This window comes from Triticum urartu, chromosome 5A (assembly GCF_056163025.1).
Source record: "Triticum urartu cultivar PI428250 chromosome 5A, HENAU_Tu73, whole genome shotgun sequence".
Taxonomy (NCBI): Eukaryota; Viridiplantae; Streptophyta; class Magnoliopsida; order Poales; family Poaceae; genus Triticum; species Triticum urartu.
The window spans coordinates 499498075-499523321 of record NC_141877.1 but is presented as its reverse complement, the minus strand read 5'-3'; the positions used below and the strand labels follow the sequence as shown (position 1 = coordinate 499523321).

The window sequence follows — 25247 nt, the reverse complement described above, 5'->3', positions numbered from 1 at the left end:
AGCCCAAACAGTGCATGCCCTACTTGCAACTGTTAGACTATTACTTGCCTCTTAAGTTATCTAGTCATAATCGTATTGTAATAGGTCCAGTTGAATTGTAAATCTCTTATATACTGATGTATGCGGCTGCAATAATGAATAAACAATAGCTCTATTCAATCTTACATGGTATCTTAGGGTTTCTGGTCCTCGGGTATGGTTCCGCCGCCCACCCCACCACCGCTGCCACCGTCCGGCTACTTCGAGCGCCGGGCCGCTACCCTCGCCCGCGCCGCCACCGCAGCTTCCTCCTCCTCCGCCCTAGTTCTACCACTACCACCACCCATGCCTTCGGTGCTCTCCTTCACCGATACAATCTCCGATATTAGTCCCTATATCCCCATTACCGTCGATCTCACCTCCCACAACTATTACCATTGGCGCCACCTCTTCGAAGTTCACCTCGGGCGCTGCAATCTTCGCTCCCACGTCGACACCACCGCCGTGCCACAATCCCATGATCCCTAATGGGTCAAGGATGACCTCGCTATCATCCAATGGATCTACATGCGCGTCTCCACCAAGATCTTCAATCTCGTCTTCCGGGAAGCCGCCACCGCCGCCGGTCTCTGGGCGGCCCTTCAGCAGTTGTTCCAAGACAACGTCGATGCTCGCACCAATCTACTCCACACTGAGCTCAGGAATACGGTGCAAGGCGGCTCCTCCCTCAGTGTCTATTGCCAACGCCTCAGGTCCATCGCCGACGAACTACGTGAACTTGGTGATCCCGTTGAAGACCGGCAACTTATCAACATCCTCCTCATCGGGCTTAGCGAACAGTTTGACAAGCAGGCTTCTTTCATACCCATGATGTGGCCCCAACCAACCTTTGCCGAGGCGCGCTCCATCCTCCAGTGGGCCGACCGTGCTCAAACCAACAAGGACGCTCGCCCTTAGCTCTTTGCCGCCGTTCCGCGCGGTCCGGCACCCACGGTGCCCCCTTCCCAAGCGGTGCCTTCTTCCTCAACCGCGCCCGCTCCACCGCGAGGCTGGCGTCCCAACCCTAATTATCGCGGCAAGAACCCCGTCTACCGACCGCCTACGACGCGCTTGGTGCCCACTCCTTCAGCGTCGCGGGCCCCAAGTGCGCCACCAGCAGCTACGCCTTGGCGTCCTCCACATGATCCCTGGACGGGGCTCGTCCAAGCTTGGCCCATGCCATGGTCCTCTCCGGCTCACCTCGGTGCCCCACCGGCTTACACCGGTGCCTGGCAGCCCGGCGTGCGGCCCCATACTGGTAGCCCAGGACTCCTCACGCGTCGCCCGCCGACTCATGCCTACCATGCTGCTCCATCATATGGCGCTCCCTACTACGCTGACGGCGGCCACTACTACACCCCACAGCCAGCCCTGCTGCCATCGCCGTCGTACCAGCCGGCCCTGCTGCCATCGCCTCCACTATCGGCTCTACTTCCCTCGCCGCCGTACCAACCGGCCCCGCTGCCTACACCGACATCTGCTACACCGCCAAGCTGGAACCAAGCCGCCTTCATCCAGGCCATGAACAATTTTGCCTCCCAAGGCAACACAGGTACGGATTGGATTTTCGATTCTGGTGCTTCTAGTCATATGTCTGCATCTAGTACGTTTCTCTCCTCTTGCACTTCACCACTTTTTAAATCCATCACCCTCGGTGACGGTTCTTCTATACCCATCTATTGTGTTGGTCAGGCTCAACTTCCCTCCACCACCAAAAGTCTTCTTCTTCGTGATGTACATGTTGCTCCTACCCTTATCAAAAATTTAATCTCTGATCGTCAATTCACATGCGACAATCTTGTTTTTGTCGAATTTGACCCCTTTGGCTTATCTATGAAGGATTATCAGACCAAGGTCGAGATCACGTTGTTCAATAGCTCCAGTGACTTATACTCTCTCAATGGTACTCCTGCCATTGCCTCTCCAACCTCCATGATGGCATCTGTTGATCTCTGGCATCGGCGTCTAGGGCATCCCAACCATGCAGTTTTAGCATCTCTTCTTAGTGAATTTACTATACCTTGTAATAGAGATTCTCACGATTCCTCCGTTTGTGAGTCATGCGATTTAGGCAAGCATGTGCGTCTTCCTTTTAGTTCGTCTAGCTCTTCAAGCACTTATCATGTTGAATTAATACATTGTGATCTCTAGACATCGCCCATTGCTAGTGTCTCTGGTTTTAAATAATATCTTGTTATATTAGATGATTTTACACACTTTGTCTGGACCTTTCCTCTCCGCAACAAATCCGATGTTCACGTTCTCTTTCTCAATTTTTAGCGATACGTCTCCGTGCACTTCTTTCTCCTTATTCGCTTCATACAATGTGATAATGGTCATGAATTTGATAATGTTAAAAATCATACCTTCTTTGTTAACCACGACATTCTTCTCCATTTTTCTTGTCCCTGCACTTCTCCTCAAAACGGCAAAGCTGAACGTTCTCTTCGTACTATAAATGATATTATTCGTATCCTTCTTCTTCAATCTTCCATGCATTCCCAATACTGGGTTGAGGCTATCCACACCGCTACATATCTTCTTAATATCCGTCCCACCAAAGCCAATCCCAATGTCACCCCCTACTTTTCTCTGTTTCTGTGTCATCCAAACTACTCCGACATTCCTGTTTTTGGTTGCCTCTGCTTTCCTAACACTTCCACTACCACCGCTCATAAGCTCTCTCCCCGCTCTCTCCCATGTGTTCTCCACGGTTTTTCGGATGAACACAAAGGCTATCGCTGCCTTGACTTATACACCGGTTGGGTTCTTGTATCTCAACATGTCACCTTTGCGGAACATATCTTTCCATTTGCTCAACGTACTTCTCCATCACAACTCACTACTTCCCCACCTAACCACCCTCCTATTCATTTCCCTTTTTATGCTCCTCTTCTGCAATCTCAGTCTCCAAATACCTCTTCACCATCATCCCAACCTAATGCCCCTACACTGCCGACACCCAATCATAACCCTCCACCTTCGCCACCTGCATCATCGCCCATACATACCGATGCGCCACCATCCCCTCTCGCACCATCCCCCACACATGTTGATGCGCCACCATCCCCTCCCGCACCATCACCCACACATACTGATTCATCACCATCCCCTCCATTGTCCGCATCATCCGCTGCACCGGACATCCGTGTTGCTCCTCTTCCCATTCACGTTGTTCCCACTATTCCCTCAGTCAATGACCACTCTATGCGCACTCGTTCCAAATCAGGTTTTCGTCAACCCTTAGATCGTCTTAACCTTCACGCCACCCTGTCCTTGTCCGAAGATCCCAAATCCTACAAAACTGCACTTCTTGATCCTAATTGGGCTGCAGCTATGCAAGAAGAATATTCGGCCCTTACTGAAAATAATACTTGGCAGCTTGTTCCTCGTCCTTCCAATACCAACATTGTCTTCGGTAAGTGGGTGTTTCCTCAGAAGTTTCACTCCGATGGTACTCTCTCTCGCTACAAAGCACGTTGGGTATGTCGCGGCTATTCCCAACAACATGGCATTGATTACGATGCAACTTTCTCTCCTGTAGTTAAGCCTAGTACCATACGCACTGTTCTCAGCCTTGCTGTCTCCTCCACCTGGCCTATTCACCAATTAGACATAAAAAATGCCTTCCTTCATGGTTTTCTCCAAGAGACCGTCTACTATCAGCAACCTCTCGGTTTTGAAGACCCTTCTTATCCAAACCATGTTTGTCTTCTTCAAAAATCTCTCTATGGTCTCAAACAAGCTCCACGTGCATAGTTTCAATGCTTCTCCTCCTTTATTCAAACCATAGGTTTTGTTTCCTCTCTTTCTGACACTTCTCTCTTTGTCCATCATCATAATTCTGACATTGCATACTTAGTTCTTTACGTTGACGATATCATTCTCACTGCTTCTTCTCAAACCTTTTGGGACCGCATCATTACTCATCTCTGCTCTGAGTTTTCTATGACAGATCTTGGTTTTCTTCATCATTTTTAGGCATTGCAGTGATTCGTGATTCGTCGGGTCTGCTTCTTTCCCAATGTCAATACATCCTAGATCTTCTCAACCGTGCTGGTATGCTAGACTGTCATCCTTCCCATACTCCTGTCGACACTAGTTTCAAATTTTCTGCCAATGGTGATCCTTTCAATGATCCTACTATTTATCGTAGTCTTGCTGGTGCCCTTCAGCATCTTACCATTACTCGTCCTGAAATTTCTTTTGCTGTCCAACAAGCTTGTCTCTATATGCATGATCCTCGCATACCTCACTATAATCATATCGAGCGCATCCTTAGGTATCTCAAAGGTACTCTCGACCATGGTCTCCACATAAACAATTCTTCCCCTACCTCTCTCACCGCGTATTCTGATGCAGACTGGGCTGGTTGTCCCGACACTTGACGATCTACATCCGGTTTATGTGTTTTTCTTGGTGACAATTTGATTTCTTGGTCCTCAAAAAGGTAAGTAACCGTCTCCCGCTTTTCTGCTGAAGCTGAATATTGTGTGGTTGCACATGATGTGGCTGATACAGTCTGGCTTCATCAGTTGCTCTCAGAGTTGCATCGACCGCTTGCACATGCTACCATTGTTTATTGTGATAACATCTCAGCTGTTTACATGTCCGGGAATCCTGTTCAACAGTGCCAGACTAAATATATTGAGATTGATATCCATTTTGTTCATGAGAAGGTGGCTCTTGGACAAGTTTCGGTGCTGCATGTTCCTTCTATGGCTCAATTTCCTGATATTTTTACCAAGGGACTACCATCAACATCATTTTGTAATATTCGATCCAGTCTCAACGCTGTCGAGCCCCCCGTTGATATTACGGGGGGATGTTAGACTATTACTTGCCTCTCAAGTTATCTAGTCCTAGTCATATTGTAATAGGTCTAGTTGGCTTGTAAATCTCTTATATATACTGCTATATGCGGCTGCAATAATCAATAAAGAATAGTTCTATTCAATCTTACAGCAACGCCCTGGTCAAAGACACCTTGCACATGTTCATTGTATCCCCTCGGTCCATGGTTGTTTGGCGACAAATGTGGTTCCAGGTTGTCGACTCTGTGCTCCTTCTATGGAATTTCATCAGTCCACCAGGCCACGACCAAGAGATTTGGTCCACCATCCTCCTCGTTATCTTATGGAAGATCTGGGACGCACGACGGCAAGGTTTTTCATAGTGACTCAGAGCATCTCCAGCCGCACCCCCAACAGGCCCTTCCAAGGCGATTTTTCCGCGTCGCGTCCCCAGGAGCCCGTTTTTCACTGGTTTGCGGCAAAACTGACGCCGGCGGACCCAGCCCAAACCCGGCGCGCCCGGGGGCGCCGGGGCGAGCTTTTTTGGCACGAAAGAGGATGGGCCCGCCGAGTCAGCGAGACGCCGCTTCGTCGCCCTCATCGCCTCGGTTCCCACGGGATTCAATGCGAAGGCTGCCGCACCAGTCATCCTCCATTGATGCCTCATGGGCGGCGCGGTGAATGCGTCACGACGAGCGTCCCGCCAAGAGTCGCCGGCATGCAGCCCGTCGCCGCCCAGCTATGGCTATAAAAGGTGACCTCCCCGCCGGTGGACGCCCCAGCTCTCATTTCCCCCCTCTCCGACGTAGAAAGCAACACTCTCCCCTCTCCCGGCCGATGAAAAAGATGGCCGAGAGGTACCCAGGCGATGGCGCGGTGGCGAACGGCTTCGGCCACCGCCACCTCCAAGAGATGGAGGCGCGCCTGCTCTACGAGGCCGAGTACCTGGTGTTGGGGAACGTAGTATTTCAAAAATTTCCTACGATCACGCAAGATCTATCTAGGAGAAGCATAGCAACGAGCGGGGAGAGTGTGTCTACGTACCCTTGTAGACCGAAAGTGGAAGCGTTTAGTAACACGGTTGATGTAATCGAACGTCTTCGCGATCCAACCGATCAAGTACCGAACGCACGACACCTCCGTGATCTGCACACATTCAGTTCAGTGACGTCCCTCGAACTCTAGATCCAGCTGAGGCCGAGGGAGAGTTTCATCAGCATGATGATGTGGTGATGGTGATGATGAATTACCGATGCAGGGCTTCACCTAAGCACTACGACAATATGACCGAGGTGGAAAACTGTGGAGGCGGGCACCGCACACGGCTAAAGATCAACTTGTGTGTCTACGGGGTGCCCCCCTTCCCCGTATATAATAGAGGGGAGGAGGAGGAGGGATGGCCACAAGGGGCGCGCCCAAGGGGGGATTCCTACTCCTAGTAGGAGTAGGTTTCCCCCTTTCCTAGTACAAGTAGGAGAAGAAGGAAGGAGAAGGAGATGGAGAAGGAAAGAAGGGGGCGCCGCCCCCTCCCTAGTCCAATTCGGACCAGCCCATGGGGGGGGCACGCGGCCTCCCCTTGTGGCCTTTCTGTCCTTTCCACTAAGGCCCATGAAGGCCCAATACTTCCCCCGACGAATTCCCGTAACTCTCCGGTACTCCAAAAAATACCCGAACCACTCAGAACCTTTCCGATGTCCGAATATAGCCTTCCAATATCGATCTTTACATCTCGATCATTTCGAGACTCCTCATCATGTCCGTGATCTCATCCGGGACACCGAACAAACTTTCGTCATCAAATCACATAACTCATAATACAAATCATCATCGAATGCTAAGCGTGCGGACCCTATGGGTTCGAGAACTATGTAGACATGACCGAGACACATCTCTGGTAAATTACCAATAGAGGAACCAGGATGCTTATATTGGCTCCTACATATTCTACGAAGATCTTTATCGGTCAAACCGCATAACAACATAACTTTTTCCCTTTGTCATCGGTATGTTACTTGCCCAAGATTCGATCATCGATATCATCATACCTAGTTCAATCTCGTTACCGGCAAGTCTATTTACTCGTTCCGTAATGCATCATCCCGCAACTAACTCATTAGTCACATTTCTTGCAAGGCTTATAGTGATGATCATTACCGAGAGGGCCCAAAGATACCTCTCCGATACACGGAGTGACAAATCCTAATCTCGATCTATGCCAACTCAACAAACACCATCAGAGACACCTGTAGAGCATCTTTATAATCACCCAGTTACGGTGTGACATTTGATAGCACACTAAGTGTTCCTCCGGTATTTGGGAGTTGCATAATCTCATAGTTAGAGGAACATGTATAAGTCACAAAGAAAGCAATAGCAATAGAATTTAATGATCATGTGTGCTAAGATAATGGATGGGTCTTGTCCATTACATCATTCTCCTAATGATGTGATCTCATTCATCAAATGACAACACATGTCTATGGTCAGGAAACTTAACCAACTTTGAATAACAAGCTAGTCAAGTAGAGGCATACCAGGGACACTCTATTTTGTCTATGTATTCACACATATACTAAGTTTCCGGTTAATACAATTCTAGCTTGAACAATAAACATTTATCATGATATAAGGAAATACAAATAACAACTTTATTATTGCCTCTAGGGCATATTTCCTTCAGTCTCCCACTTGCACTAGAGTTAATAATCTAGTTCACATCTTTATGTGATTAGTTCACATCTCCATGTGACTAATACCCAAAAGGTTTACTAGAGTCAATAATCTAGTTCACATCGCTATGTGATTAACACCCAGAGAGTGATCATGTTTTGCTTGTGAGAGAAATATTAGTCTACGGGTCTGCAACATTTAGATCCGTATGTTTTTTTGCAATTTTCTATGTCTACAATACTCTGCGCGGAGCTACTCTAGCTAATTGCTCCCATTTTCAATATGTATCTAGATCGAGACTTAGAGTCATCCAGATCGATGTCAAAGTTTGCATCATCGTAACTCTTTATGAAGAACTCTGTGTCACCTCCATTACCGAGAAACATTTCCTTATTCCACTAAGGTTAATTTTGACCGTTGTCCAGTGATCCACTCCTGGATTACTTAGGTACCTCCCTGCTAAACTTATAGCAAGGCACACATCATGTCTCGTACACAACATTGCATACATGATAGAACCTATGGCCGAAGGATAGGGAATGACTTTCATTTTCTCTCTATCTTCTGCAGTGGTCGGGCATTGAGTCTGACTCAACTTCACACCTTGTAACATAGGCAAGAACCCTTTCTTTGCTTGATCCATTTTGAACTTCTTCAAAACTTTATCAAGTTATGAACTTTGTGAAAGTACAATTAAGTGTCTTGATCTATCTTTATAGATCTTGATGCCGAATTTATAAGCAGCTTCACCGAGGTCTTTCACTGAAAAATTCTTATTCAAGTATCCTTTTACGTTATTCAAAAATTCAGTATCATTTCCGATCAATAATATATCATCCACATATAATATCAGAAATGCTACAGAGCTCCCACTCACTTTCTTGTAAATACAGGCTTCTCCAAAAGTATGTATAAAACCATATGCTTTGATCGCACTGTCAAAGCGTATATTCCAACTCCGAGAGGCTTGCACCGGTCCATAAATGGATCACTGGAGCTTGCACACATTGTTAACACCTTTTGGATCGACAAAACCTTCTGGTTGCATCATATACAACTCTTCTTAAAGATATCCATTAAGGAATGCAGTTTTGGCATCCATTTGCCAAATTTCATAATCATACAATGCGGCAATTGCTAACATGATTCGGACAGACTTAAGCATCGCTACGGATGAGAAGGTCTCATCGTAGTCAACTCCTTGAACTTGTCGAAAACCTTTCGCAACAAGTCGAGCTTTGTTGACAATACATTACCGTCAGTGTCAGTGTTTTTCTTAAAGATCCATTTATTCTCTATGGCTTTCCGATCGTCGGGCAAGTCAACCAAAGTCCACACTTTGTTCTCATACATGGATCCCATCTCAGATTTCATGGCCTCAAGCCATTTCACGGAATCTGGGCTCATCATCGCTTCCTCATAGTTTGTAGGTTCGTCATGGTCATGTAACATGACGTCCAGAACAAGATTACCGTACCAATTTGGTGCGGATCTTACTCTGGTTGACCTACGAGGTTCGGTAGTAACTTGATCAGAAGTTTCATGATCATCATCATTAGCTTCCTCACTAATTGGTGTAGGAATCACTGGAACTGATTTCTTCGATGAACTACTTTCCAATAAGGGAGCAGGTACAGTTACCTCATCAAGTTCTACTTTCCCGCACTCACTTCTTTTGAGAGAAACTCCTTCTCTAGAAAGGATCCATTCTTAGCAACAAAAATCTTGCCTTCAGATCTGTGATAGAAGGTGTACCCAATAGTTTATTTTTGGGTATCCTATGAAGACGCACTTCTCCGATTTGGATTCAAGCTTATCAGTTTGAAACCCATCACATAAGCACCACAATCCCAAACTTTAAGAAACGACAGCTTTGGTTTCTTGCCAAATCAAAGTTCGTACAGTGTCGCCTCAACGGATTAGATGGTGCCCTATTTAATGTGAATGCAGTTGTCTCTAATGCATAACCCCAAAACGATAGTGGTAAATCGGTAAGAGACATCATAGATTGCACCATATCTAATAAAGCACGGTTATGACGTTTGGACAAACCATTACACTTTGGTGTTCCAGGTGGCGTGGGTTGTGAAACTATTCCACATTGTTTTAAATGAAGGCCAAACTCGTAACTCAAATATTTGCCTTCGCGATGTGATCATAGAAACTTTATTTTCTTGTTACGATGATTCTCCACTTCACTATGAAATTCTTTGAACTTTTCAAATGTTTCAGAATTGTGTTTTGTTAAGTAGATATACCCATATCTGCTCAAATCATCTATGAAGGTCAGAAAATAACGATACCCACCGCGAGCCTCAACACTTATCGGACCGCATACATCAGTATGTATTATTTCCAATAAGTCAGTTGCTCGCTCCATTGTTCTGGATTATGGAGTCTTTAGTCATCTTGCCCATTAGGCATGGTTCGCAAGCATAGTAACTCATAATCAAGTGATTCCAAAAGTCCATCAGTATGGAGTTTCTTCATGCGCTTTACACCAACATGACCTAAACGGCAGTGCCACATATAAGTTGCTATCATTATTAACTTTGCATCTTTTGGCTTCAATATTATGAATATTTGTATCACTATGATCGAGATTCAATAAACCATTTATATTGAGTGTATGACCATAGAAGGTTTTATTCATGTAAATAGAACAACAATTATTCTTTGACTTAAATGAATAACAATATTGCAATAAACATGATCCAATCATATTCATGCTCAACGCAAACACCAAATAACATTTATTTTAGGTTCAACACTAATCCCCAAGGTAAAGGGAGTGTGCAATGGTGATCTTATCAACATTGGAATCACTTCCAACTCACATCATCACCTCGCCCTTAACTAGTCTATGTTTATTTTGCAACTCCCGTTTCGGGTTACTACTCTTAGCAACTGAACCAGTATTAAATACTGAAGGGTTGCTTGTAAACACTAGTAAAGTACACATCAATAACATGTATATCAAATATACCTTTGTTCACTTTGCCATCCTTCTTATCCGCCAAGTATCTAGGGCAGTTCCACTTCAAGTGATCATTTCCTTTGCAATTAGAAGCACTCAGTTTCAGGCTTGGGTCTAGCTTTTGGCTTCTTCATGGGAGTGGCAACTTACTTGCCATTCTTCTTGAAGTCCCCTTTCTCTCCCTTGCCCTTTTACTTGAAACTAGTGGTCTTGTCAACCATCAACACTTGATGCTTTTCTTGATTTCTACCTCCGCCGATTTCAGCATCGCGAAGAGCTTGGGAATTGTTTCCGTTATCCCTTGGATATTATAGTTCATCACGGAGTTCTACTAACTTGGTGATAGTGACTAGAGAACTCTGTTAATCACTATCTTATCTGGAAGATTAACTCCCACTTGATTCAAGCGATTGTAGTACTCAGACATTCTGAGCAAATGCTCACTGGTTGAGCTATTCTCCTCCATCTTGTAGGAAAAAATACTTGTCAGAGGTCTCATACCTCTCGACTCGGGCATGAGTCTGAAATACCAATTTCAACTCTTAGAAGATCTCATATGCTCCATGGAGTTTTAGAACATTTTTGAAGTCCCAGTTCTAAGCCGTAAAGCATGGTGCACTAAACTATCAAGTAGTCATCATACCGAGCTTCTCAAACGTTCATAACGTCTACATTTGCTCCTGCAATAGTTCTGTCACTTAGCGGTGCATTAAGGACATAATTCTTCTGTGCAACAATGAGGATAATCCTCAGATCACGGACTAGTCCGCATCATTGCTACTATCAACTTTCAACTTAGTTTTCTCTAGGAACATAACATAAATAAAACGGGGAAGCTATACGCGAGCAATTGATCTACAACATAGATATGCAAATACTATCAGGTACTAAGTTCATGATAAATTAAAGTTCAATTAATCATATTACTTAAGAACTCCCACTTAGATAGACATCCCTCTAGTCGTCTAAATAATCATGTGATCCATATCAACTAAACCATATCCGATCATCACGTGAGATGGATAAGTTTTCAATGGTGAACATCACTATGTTGATCATATCTACTATATGATTCATGCTCGACCTTTCAGTTTCCAGTGTTCCAAGGCCATATCTGCATATGCTAGGCTCGTCAAGTTTAACCTGAGTATGCTGCTTGTGCAAAACTGGCTTGCACCCGTTGTATGTGAATGTAGAGCTCATCACACCCGATCATCACGTGGTGTCTCAGCACGAAGAACTGTCGCAACGGTGCATACTCAGGGAGAACACTTACACGTTGAAATTTTAGTGAGAGATCATCTTATAATACTACCACCGTACTAAGCAAAATAAGATGCATAAAAGATAAATATGTGACATGATATGGCCATCATCATCTTGTGCCTTTGATCTCCATCTCCAAAGTACCGTCATGATCTCCATCGTCACCGGCATGACACCATGATCTCCATCATCTTGATCTTTATCAACGTGTCTTCACATGGCCGCCTCGCCAACTATGTTTTTCCAACTATTGCTATCGCATAGCGATAATATGGCGCTTGCATCTTATGCAATAAAGAGACAACCATTAGGCTCCTCCCAGTTGCTGATATCTTTAACAAAACATGATCATCTCATACAACAATTTATATCTCATCACGTCTTGACCATATCACATCACAACATGCCTTGCAAAAACAAGTTAGACGCCCTCTACTTTGTTGTTGCAAGTTTTATGTGGCAGCTACAGGCTTATAGCAAGAAACTTTCTTACCTACGCATCAAAAACCATAATGATTTTTCGTCAAGTGTTTTGTTTTAACCTTCAACAAGGACCAGACATAGTTACACTCGATTCAACTAATGCTGGAGAAACAGACACCCACTAGCCACCTATGTGCAAAGCACGGCGGTAGAACCGGTCTCATGAAAGCGGTCATGTAATGTCGGTCTGGGCCGCTTCATCCAATAATACCGCTGAGTCAAAGTATGACATGCTGGTAAGCAGTATGACTATTATCGCCCACAACTCTTTGTGTTCTACTCGTGCATATATATATATCATCTACGCATAGACCTGGCTCGGATGCCACTGTTGGGGAACATAGTATTTCAAAATTTTCCTATGATCACGCAAGATCTATCTAGGAGAAGCACAACAATGAGTGGGCAGAGTGTGTCTATGTACCCTTGTAGACCGAAAGCAGAAGCTTTTAGTAATGCGGTTGATGTAGTTGAACATCTTCGCGATCCAACTGATAAAGTACCGAACGCACGGCACCTTCGCGACTACACACATTCAGCTCAGTGATGTCGCTCGAACTCTAGATCCATCTGAGGCCGAGGGAGAGTTTCGTCAGCACGACGGCGTGGTGACGGTGATGATGAATTTACCGACGCAGGGCTTCGCCTAAGCACTACGACAATATGACCGAGGTGGAAAATTGTGGAGGGGGGCACCGCACATGGCTAAAGATCAACTTGTGTGTCTATGGGGTGCCCCCTCCCCTGTATATAAAGGAGGGGAGGAGGAGGAGGGCCAGCCACAAGGGGCACGCCTAAGGGGGCGATTCCTACTCCTAGTAGGAGTATGTTTCCCCCTTTCCTAGTCGAAGTAGGAGAAAAAGGAAGGAGAAGAAGAGGGAGAAGGCCACCCCCTCCCTAGTCCAATTCGGACCAGCCCATGGGGGGGCGCGCGGCCTCCCCTTGTGGCCCTTCTCTCCTTTCCACTAAGGCCCATGAAGGCTCGATACTTCCCCCGACGAATTCCCATAACTCTCCGGTACTCCGAAAAATAACCGAACCACTCAGAACCTTTCCGATGTTCGAATATAGCCTTCCAATATATCTATCTTTATGTCTCGACCATTTTGACACTCCTCGTCATGTCCGTGATCTCATTCGGGACACCGAAAAAACTTCGGTCATCAAATCACATAACTCATAATACAAATTGTCATCGAACGTTAAGCGTGCGGACCCTACGGGTTCTACAACTATGTATACATGACTGAGACACATCTCCGGTCAATAACCAATAGCGGAACCTAGATGCTCATATTGGCTCCTACATATTCTACGAAGATCTTTATCGGTCAAACTGCATAACAACATACGTTGTTCCCTTTGTCATCGGTATGTTAGTTGCCCGAGATTAGATCGTCGGTATCATCATACCTAGTTCAATATCGTTACCGGCAAGTCTCTTTACTCGTTCCGTAATGCATCATCCCGCAACTAACTCATTAGTCACATTGCTTGCAAGGCTTATAGTGATGATCATTACCGAGAGGGCCCAGAGATACCTCTCCGATACACGGAGTGACAAATCCTAATCTCGATCTACGCCAACTCATCAGACACCATCAGAGAAACCTATAGAGCATCTTTATAATCACCTAGTTACGTTGTGACGTTTGATAGCACACTAAGTGTTCCTCCGGTATTCGGGAGTTGCATAATCTCATAGTCAGAGGAACATGTATAAGTCACGAAGAAAGCAATAGCAATAAAACTTAACCATCATTTGTGCTAAGCTAATGGATGGGCCTTGTTCATCACATCATTCTCCTAATGATGTGATCCCGTTCATCAAATGACAACACATGTCTATGGTCAGGAAACTTAACCATCTTTAAATAAAGAGCTAGTCAAGTAGAGGCATACTAGGGACACTCTGTTTTGTCTATGTATTCACACATGTACTAAGTTTCTGGTTAATACAATTCTAGTATAAATAATAAACATCTATCATGATATAAGCCTTATCATGATACAAATAACAACTTTATTATTGCCTCTAAGGCATATTTCCTTCAGCGGACGCCTCCGGACATGCAGGTGCCGGGAATGTGGAGGATGAGCGCCGGCGGCGTCCCGGTGCCACCGGTGCCCGAAGGGGCGGCGCGGCGGGCCGAGATCGCCCGCATCCGCTCGTCCCTGGCGGAGGAGCAGCGGAACAAGCCGCGCTACGCCGCTGACAGCCACACCCTCTGGACCATGTACTTACAACGCCGCCGCGAGGAGCAGGTCACCTCCACCAACGATGTCATCCCACGGGGCCGCCTCAATGCCGACGGGCGGCACGAGTGGTGTGGCATGCCAGGCCGCACCCTTGAGTCCGTCCTCGACCACATCGAGACCGGCAACGTGCCGCGCCTCGAGTACCCGCCGCGGCCATCCTTCTCTCGCCGCCGTGGTAGCTCCTGGACGCCGCGGCGGATGGAGCCGGGGTCGTCCTCGTCGTCGGGCTCTGGCTCGCCGGCCACGCTCCGCCCCGTCAAGCCCGAACCGGAGGAGATGCCGCACCCACGGCGGCGCCCTTGTCATCAACGAGGGTGCCCGGCCCTCCCCACGCAGTTCCTTCCGCCTGGTCCGGCTGAAGCCGGAGCCGGGGCTGCTCCCGATGAAGCCGGAGCACGTCGAGATGGCGGCCCCCGACGATGAGTCCGCCCTCAAGTGGGCTAAGGAGGACTACGTCCGGGAGCAGGTACGCCGCCAGCGCCGGGCGTACGCGGAGCTCCAGACCCGGCGCCGCGGGCGTGAGGAGGGTCGCGTCATCGTCCTCGACAGCGACGAGGAGGACGAGGCCGGGCCGTCCAGCGCACCACCGTGCCTCGGCGACCCTGGCCAGTGCTGCAGCAGGGACTACGCGGGCCCAAGCCAGCCGCGCGATGACGACGACGACGATGGCGACGGCGGCGACTACGCCCACTTCTATAGGCTTCTCGGCATGTAGATGATGGCGACGGCGGCGGCGGTGGCGACTAGGCGTAGTTTAGATGTAGTTTGGGCGTAGTTGCATGTTTTCATGTTTTTTGTATAAATTTCAATGATGTTTCGCCGTGTTCGTGCAAAAATCGCCGAGTTTGCATATATTTGTACGGAACATCGCCGAACCCGAGGCAACCTGTGGGCCGATGACTGGGAACAAAGTCGTCGCCACGTGCCAATCTAGCGCCGGCTCACCAACAGGCGGCTCTTTTTCGGCGCCCTGGGGGCCGAACGGCTGGAGATGCTCTCACACCCTGCCAGCTAAACTATTCGAAACATCATCTATGATTTCACCCTTTGATCTCATAGGTTTACAGAACCTAGTGAAAAGCAGACGCCATGTCTTCGGCTCTTCGTGCCACTACCCCATTGCATTACGGACGATGCTTCGGTGCCTTAAGATACCTACCTTTGTGTCTATGACACGTGAGCACAACAGGTGGCTGGCCCACATGTCAGTGACCCAAAAACAGATGCCTTTAAGGCACCGAAGCTGCGTCCTTGTATTACCCTACAATGTGGGTACTCGCACGCTGCATTACTTGATTTTTTTTAACAGACGTTACTTGATATATTTGCTAACAACATCAGCTTTGAATCTTTCAATGTATTCTTGTGATGGAATTGGAGCAATTTGCTAGCGGATGCTCCTTTTTTTTAGAAACACATTATAGAAGCAGACCCTCACGAACACGCATGTACGTTACCCTTATGAATGCATTCATACGCATCCTATTGCTATTAGTATGTTCGAGATACTGAGATGAAAGATATCGAGACTGAAAAAATTGCCACAAACGCTTTGTAGTTAGCAGATATGACATCCATTGTTTCTGGACCGTAATAGCATGTACTAATTATGGTTGAGGGGTGCGGGAGAGCGAAATATATAATCCACGAGGATGTGCATTATGGTAGGGTGATAATTAATCTAGTATGTTAGGCATTTGTGTCGTTAATATCATACTCCCTCCATTCCAAAATATAGTACGCCCGCGCTTCCTGAGATCCAGCTTTGACCATAAATTTAATCAACGAGACCAACTGTGGCGGAAGAAAAATTTATATAATTAAAAACTTCTTTCGAATACGAATTCATTGATATAATTTTTGCTCCCGCCGCAATCGGTCTTGGTAGTTAAATTTACGGTAAAAGTTGAAGCACGTGGATAGATGAAGCACTACATTGTGAAATGGAGGAAGTATGTACTTACATTGAACAACAAGGTAAGACAGGGAGAAAAGGACAAATTTGAAGGATCTTTTATAGACAGAGAGAACGCATGGGCAAGCTAGTGTGGACCCTTGCCTATAGCCATGTATGGGTGTCCACAGCACAAGCGTATGCACGTACTACTAGAGGTAGGTGGCAGAAACAAGCCTGCAAAAGAGAAATGTTGATGTGCTCTCCTGGACGATGCGGGTAAATTTGACAATTTTAACGCGTGAATGAATTCATTTCACATAATGAACCCTTTTTAAAAAAAAAAATCACTCAGCTGACCTTTTTGAGTGGCGCCCGACACGAAGGCGTCACACAACACTGTGCAACGCCTGACTGACAGGCGCTACACACCTGGCCAACGTCGCACCTCGGACCGCCTAAAAATTATTAAGTCAATGTGCAGAGCCTAAGAGTTAGGCGTCACACTATATAGTGTAGCGCCTAGCTTCTAGGCGTTGCACAACCACTAGTGCAACGCCTAGAAGCTAGGCGCTACACTATATAGTGTGGCGTCTAGCTCTCAGGCGCTGCACACTGATTTAGTAATTTTTGGATCACACGGGTGCAACGCTGGCTAGGCGTGCAACGCCTGTCAGTCAGGCGCTACACAGTGTAGTGTGGCGCCTTCGTGTCGGGCGTCACTTAAAAAGGTCACCTGAGTGAATTTTTTTAGGGGCAATTCATTTTGTGAAATGATTTCATTCACAGGTCAAAATTATCAAATTTGCCGACGATGTGTGATGCATAGCAATTGTTGACACCTATGTGCCTCACTAGCTATAGGCGACTGTTCAGTTGAGTCGACTGAGATAGACCTTGATACCCAAGTTCCAACAATTGTACGGACAGGTTATGAAGTTGTCCGGGTCGGGCTAAAGGGCCTAGGCTCATTTGTAAATACATGTTTGAAATTGTAACCAACGAGTTGTTTTCACTAAAGATAGCCAAAGAATACATATATGGCAAGGTTGTACAAAAAATATGTGATGATAATGAGCATTTGTTTCTATATTACCTGTTTGCTACCATTTCATGATGTATTGTTCATGTAGCATATGTCTTATTATCATATACAAATACTACGAGTATGTTCAAAAATTAGTGGGTGGGAATTCACCCTATGTTAAGGCTCAATCTATGGGGTTATATGCGATTTTATTTCGGGTGAGATGAAATTGTAGTACTGATACTGTTTTTATTACCATGAGAATTTGCATTTTTTTAAGGTAACTTTCATGGCTTCCAGGTGGATCAGTATGCAGTCTTATCTACAGCTAGCAGAGGGTTGGAAGTTCATGGATTCTGGGTGTAGCCAATGGGAAACAATAGCTAGGGGCTATGTTCAAATGATATGGTTGGTGGTCATTATAGAATTATTGAAGCACGAGGCGTCATGTAATATTATTACCATTTGGTTTATCTAATCCTTTTTGCCTTCTGCACTGCACATATGTCTGAGATGTTTTGAATTATGAAATTTTTGTAATAATAGAAGACTGTATGCAATAATAGGTGCACGGAACGGCGGCAAGGAGTTGAGTAGAATTTAAAAATATCAAATAGTGGTCTAAGTGTATATCCGATGATTATTTTCATTATACAATACGGTCATTTGTAATCTCTGTAGAAGATAATAATCATTTAAGTCTTCTGTGTACATTGCGGGTAGTCATATTCTTCAACCAAAATTCCATATTATATAAGGAGAGGATTTGTAGCATAGGTGCGGGGGCACGCAACCCTCTTTTTTCTTTTGACTTTTCATTTTTAATCTTTCATATCTTTTGAACTAAAAGTCTAAATTAAGTTTCGTTTGTATATACATGTTCTCGATCACATGCGCTTTCAAATGAAATCATTTTGAATATGTTTTGATGATTGCTTTTTTTAAACTTCATCAAGTTTCAACTTCTGAAACTTGGTACGAGCAACCGATAAAATCGTAAGTTTCAAAACCTACCACTAACAAAATCGTAAGTTTCGGCAACTAAGGTTTAAAACTTGTGATCTCCTGCGGGATTCAACGACTTTGCAAGTCACCAGGCACCCATGTGCCCCTGTGAGTTTTCGTGTGTTTAGTCCATAGCAATTTTATGGAGACAAATTGCTTGGAGATCATCAATCTCTGAAACTCTCTTCACCACTCACGTTCAACTGTGGCCAATGATCGGTTCTATCAGAAATTGGTGAGCTAGATTTAAACTTTACTTTTGTTTTGTTATTCAACAGGTAGTAAGTTCTGATAACCACTCTACTCTTCTTGCGTGCATGCACACTGATTCTGAGGAGGAGTTGGCTCCTACGTTCTTAAGGAATCTCGAATGCTGTCCTCAAACTGCCTGCATCCGTCCGGTCACGTGGTCCGAATGCAATGTGCCATCCAACGTGATACCCCATGCGTCGGCAGATCGGTCGGGGCATCCGATTTGTGCAAAACTGGAAGCAACCAGGGGGCCTAGCGGGCGTCCGAACCACTGCCATGCACGTGTCCGACTCCTTGGACCCACCCAAAACCCTCTCCCTCACTCGCACCCTTTCCTGCCCGAAGTGGTTGCCCCATATTCATGCCACTCCACTAGTAGAAAAACGGCCATTTGTCCCGGTTCGTAAGGGTAATTTGTCCCGCTTGCTGAATCGGGACTAAAGGGTCGTTACGAAAGCCCTAGGCCTTTAGTCCCGGTGGGACAGATGGGCCTCCACGTGGCCGGTGCGGCGAGCCCAGGCAGGAGGCCCTTTGGTCCTGGTTGGTGGCACCAACCGGGACCAACATGCATTCACGCGTCAGCAACTCGTAGGAGCTGAGGTTTTTGTTTTTTTGAAGGGGTAGGTTTAGTGGGTTTTGGAGGGTTAATTTAGGTGTTTCATATATTGTGTTAGTTAGCTAATTAATAGAGAGAAGTGTCCTATACGTATAGAGAGGACTCGACACGCTAGCTAGTAAGCAAAAATGAAGGAAACAAAAGATCGTCATGAACATATGCATATAGAGAGAAGTGATATCGACCTCTCCTTGTCTGAGAGATTGGTCGAACAACAAGTTTTCGTATATCTATCCGACGCTACCAGCTACATATATACAATATAAGATCTCTTACAATATAATCCCCTAATTATATATGAACTCAGGGTCCACATGGCATTCTCCGTCTTTATCAGGCACGTGGTCAGGAAAGAATGCCGCCAATTCCTCTTGAATTGCTCGCATGCGATCTAGTGCTAGGAGTTCATCCTGCATCCGAAACATCTAATTTAAAGAAGGGGGTCAATACATATATATGAAAGAATGAAAATAAACACAAATGATGGTAATACAATAAAATTCTGAATATTATTGCTTACGCACTTCATATTGTTTTTTAGTGTAGCCCCGCTCATAGGTCATGTGGCGGACGGACTCGCAAACGTAGTATCCACAGTAATTATTCCCGGCTTCCTGCGACAACCACTTTACAAGAAATAGAGGTCAATCAAACTGATAAGCAAGCATGCTAAATGGTATTGATAAAACTAGCGCTTGAATCACTAGGAGATGCGCGGAACTTGCTAGTAGTACTTACTTTCGGGTGTTTAAATTCCATCTTCTTCGGCAGTTCTGGAGCTTTTGAGGTGAATTTTTTCCAAACCCTGCCAGACAAAGAAAACAATTACTTGATTTTAGGAAGTGAACAAAGTTGCCGATATGGTGCGATAATGATCGATTTAACTTACTTCTCGAGCATTTGAATCATGTCCGCATACTCCTTGGTATCTTTTCGTCTCGAGTCTAAGACGGTTACTAGTACCTACTCAAGCTTAATCTCTAGGAGAATATAATGGAACCTGCGCATGCATGCATAACTCATCAATTACATTACTATAACCTCGACTAATAAGGGAAACCGAATATGCACAAGAAAGTAACACTCAGTTGAAGTTGTAAGGAAAGAGTATTATAGCTTTGTTTTGATTTAATACCAATGATCGTAGCAAGTTGGCCTCGGTATGTTTTTCCTGAAATTCAACCGAATATGCATCTATGAGATTTGTGTTAATGAACCCAATATCACCGATTTGTCTTTTCTTCAATTCGACGATCTTCAATCTGCATAATATAGTGAGGATAATTATAAATACATGCAATGAAAGAGCTGACCTATATATAGAGACTTAATGGCAGAAGTAGTACTTACAGACAGTAGCAAGTGACCGTTAATTTATCGAAGGCCTTCTGATTGAAAAATGGAAGAACTCCTCAAATGGAACATTCAACAGATCAGTTCCAACGAGGTCATGCTCATCTTTAACTCTCAGCGTCAAAATATTCCTCCCCCAGACTCTGTCCAGGTTTTCATGTACCAATCATGGAATCTTCGCATCATCGTTGTTAGAGATCTTTCATCTTTGACGAGAGGCTTCCTGTACTCGTATCTGTGTTCGTCCACCTCCAAGAAATCATAATGTACATCGTCGGGTAGGTAATCTCCAAGATTGGTATAATCGGGCACCATCCTCGGATCATTAGCGACAATATCGCTAGACACCTTGAGCGGGGGGCACGATTGGTTGGCTTGTTCGCCGAGCTGGGCAATTTTTTCCCAGCTCATCATTCCGCTAACCTTTGATCACTGACAGTACTTCCCGACCACTCTGCTTCGATAAATGATTTTTCAATAATGCGCTCATAGTTTCCTTTCGATGGAGACTTTGGTGGTTTCTTCAGGGCATCCACAGTGCGCTTCGCTTTCACCAGATCTATCTTCTCCTCTGGAGGCGGATGTTTCTTTGCTTTCACCCCTTCAAATAAGTTCGTCACTTCGGCTCGCACGATCTTCGCGTTTTCCTCAAGGCTCCTCTCGTATGGTAACTTCTCTGGAGTCTTCAGAGAAGGACCGAATCTGTATTGCCTCCCGCCTCTGGCTGTACTGCTAGACGCCGGAGCACACGGAGCAGCTGCGGCTGTCTTCTTTCCTTGCTTAAGAGGCGGAGGAGAAGGACTATGACGCGCCGGAGCAGCCGGAGCGGCATCGGGTCTCTTCCGCCCTTGCTGGCGAGGCGGATCAGGAGGAGCCTAGCTGCTCGGGCGCGCCGGCGTAGGCGGAGTGCTGCCACGCGCCGGAGAAGGAGGCTGAGTGCCCTGATCACTCACCGGAGGAGGTGGAGGAGGAGGAGGAGGCGGAGGCATCCAGTTCGGAAGGTTGATGAGCTTCTTCTGCCGTAGGCATGGAGTCAACAGACAAGAACCCAGCCGAGTCTCCCCTTCACCTGTAGGGTGGTCAAGCTCGAGGTCCTCAAATCCGTCCGTTATTTCATCCACCATCACCCTAGCATATCCTTCTGGAATCGGCCGGCAATGAAAAGTTGCGCCAGGTTCAGGAGGTGCAACAGAGCCAACAACCGCCTTGACTTTAAATTTCATCCATTGCGTCATGAGGTGGCAATTTTGAGACTCTGTGATTAAGTCCAAGGGGTAGCTAGCAGGAGCCGTGAAGATAGGCTCCAGTTGAAGCAGCTCGGTGGAAGCCATGCTGTTTCTCCGCTGAGATGGCGGGGTAGCTTCGGGGGAAGCTTCGGCAGGTTGCTTGCTGCGATCTGCTTCTCGTTGCTCTATCACTTGTACTCTTGCGTAAAGCGCCTGAATTTGGGTCTGCTCCACTTTCTTCCTCCTCGCCTGGCATTTGTAACCGGCTGCGTCCAGAAACCCAACCTTCCAGGAAACGGAGCCTGGCGTGCCTCGGGTCCGTCTAGGGTGCTCAGGATTCTCGAGGGTCATTGTGAGCTCGTCGTTCTCTCTGTCTGGAACAAACGCCCCTTGCTGCGCTGCATCCATATACTGCCGAAGCTTCATGACGGGTATTCGCATTTGCTCGTTCGTCCAACGGCACTTCCCTGATACAGGGTCCAAGGTTCCGCCAACCCCGAAGAACCAAGTCCGGCAACGGTCTGGCCAGTTCAATGTCTCTAGTTCGACCCCTTTATTAAACAGGTCATTCTCAGCCTTTGCCCACAACGGCCGGGCTTTGAGGTAGCCACCTGACCCTGTGCGATGGTGAACCTTCTTCTTCGCAGCATTTTTCTTGTTTGTCGCAGACATCTTCTTACTCTTGTCCGATGTCTTGTGGGCCACAAAGTCATCCCACTGATCTCTGATCTTATCATTGTCGGTGTCAAAAGGGCAGGGCGTCCCGAACTATGCGTCTAGGATCGATGGTAACAGGAGACGGGGGACACAATGTTTACCTAGGTTTGGGCCCTCTCCATGGAGGTAAAACCCTACGTCCTGCTTGATTGATATTGAAAAATATGAGTGTTACAAGAGTAGATCTACCACGAGATCGTAATTGCTAAACCCTAGAAGTATAGCCTATGTGAGTATGGTAATGAGTATATGTTTTGTCCTTTCCGGACTACCCCCTTCGGTTTATATAGACACCGAGGGGATCTAGGGTTTACATGGAGTCGGTTACATAAGAAGGAATCTTCGGTTGCCAATCTTGCCTTCCACGGTGCAGTCTTCGGCCTTCATGTCTTCATAGCCCATCAGTCCGGCCCATGGATAACAGGCCAGACGCCCGAGGACCCCTTAGTCCAGGACTCCCTCAGTAGCCCCCGAACCAGTCTTCAATAACGAGGTCCTCGGCACACATACTGTCTTCGGCATTGCAAGGCGGGTTCTCCCTTCGACGATCTCCAAGTATGTATTCGGCCATTGATCCAATGTCGCCTCCTTGGCTTCCGCGCGCTGAATAGTCTTTGTCCTCCACGTGTCGAGTGAATGTGGAAAGTCAGGGTATTTTTGCGAATTACACCACCTTCATGCGAGGAAGAGCGCCTATTTAAAGAGATTGGACCCCAGATCCATTCAACGCTATGCAGGAGAAATCCCTAGAGACTGCTTTAGGAGAAACCATTCCGGCATGGCTAATGTTCCCAGCTCCTCCGCTCGTCCCGGCCCAGAGAAACGCGAGTGGGAGAGGTGTTCTATGTCTCATAGCCCTTTGACGAAGTTGCAAATGCAGGGGTTCCTTCCCCATGCAGATCTAGTCCCTGTTCGATCAGGGCTAGCTTCCTTCAATGAGGGGACTCAGGCAGAGGACTTCCCCAATCCGTCCGGGGGGAGCGAGTGTGTTTTGTCCCCTACCTGCTAAGAGGCGTCGGATTTCCAATCCATCCGTTCCTCCGAGGGCTTCTGGAATATTACGGCCTGCAGCTGCACAACTTCACTCCGGCCTCTATTTTGAACATTGCGGGTTACGTCACTTTATGTGAACTTTTCCCGGGCGTCGAGGCTCACTTCGAGTTGTGGAGGAAGCTGTTTTGTCTCGTCCCGTGCAATCACGAAGGGTTAATATTTGAAGTGGGCAGAGCCGAAGTGTGGCGCATCGCCGATACCGGATATCCATCCAGACACCAAGCAAGGCACCTGATGAATGGCCCTCCGAATGGTTTTATATAGAGGACGTTGCGCTTCCTGACCCGATTTGAAAGGGTCTTCCCGAATTTGCTCGTGTCCCGCTGAAGAAACGCCACAGTTGGCGTCCCTGGAGTCTCGAAGAGGAAGACGGCACAGAGGTTCGTCAGCTGATGAGTAGGATAAGAGAGCTTACTCAGTCCAGACTCACAGTAATCGAGGTTATGGCGATTTCCATAGCGCGAGGGGTTCAACCGCTCCAATATAGAGGGCTTCCCAGGTGGCACTATAATGGGGAGGACGATGCTTCTCGCTGTGGCCGGAAAGGTCCGGATACCCCTGCCGCTTTGGCTAAGATATTAGCCGAACTATTCAAAGGGAAGGAAAAGGAATTTATCCGCATAAAATTGCTTTTGATAAACTTCTAGCTTGTTTTCTTATGACAACACTGGCGAAAGGTCACCGAGGGATTTTATATTCCCATCCCACAGCCGGAGGACCACAACCGGGAACTAGATCCCGGGTTCGAAGAGGACACAGATATATTTGTGGTGCTTGCGGGGGGAGTGTTCTACCAGACCAGCTACGACGGCACAGAAGTGGCCATTACCGCAGACTATCCACGCCTTCTTCCTGCTTCTCGGGTAAATAATTAAGAAATCACCTTCTCTAAAAGAGTGCTCTTACTCCGTCTCACCCATCGCACCGTATCATGCTTCAGCGGGAGACGTTCGGCGGCTTCGAAGAGATCGGCTCCCGCGCCGGATAATCCTTCCAAGAGGAAAGCAAATGAAGACACGGCCGTGCCTTCATCAAAGAGGTATGAATTCGCCAACCTGCCCCTGAGCAGTCATGTTCAACTGTGACCTTCCCATTTTCCATTTGCCAGGAGGAAGGCGCACCGGATTGTATCCGAGGGTCCGAGCGGCCGTACTTCCCACAACCAGGATACAAATCCCGTCGTGAAGACGGGGGCTGATGCAGGGGCGACGCCGGACTGTCCTCTAGCCGAGGATTCAGACAATGTATCGGTCACCAACTCAGAAGTGGAGAGTGCTATGAATCATTGGCACCGCCGGGCCATTTTACAAGATCCAGGCTTTTCGGAAGAGTCGTTTAACGCCTTCAACGCAGCCTATGCGTACATCCGGGCTTCTTGAGATGGGATCAGCAGGGCCACAAAGCAAGATCTGAAAGATGTGCAGGTAAATTCACTTTGTCTGACTACGACAACCATATGCCAGTAGCCCCCGGGACTTAAAGGAGTGGAATAAACTGATTTAAGGATCAACGTACAACCAGATTCTTACGGAGAAGAATACCCACCTGGCTCAGGAACTAGAAAAGTGTCAGCGTCAACTACTTGGTGCTAACGCCGAACTGGAGAAATAAAAGGCATCTCTAGGTAATATTTTCCTC

The 25247-nt window shown here is 46.7% G+C and overlaps 1 pseudogene; it reads right to left on the bottom strand.

The window, feature by feature from the left end:
* Positions 1-14448: 14448 nt before the first annotated feature.
* The window catches only part of LOC147972264 (uncharacterized), a 34655-nt pseudogene continuing 23856 nt past the window's right edge, over positions 14449-25247 (bottom strand).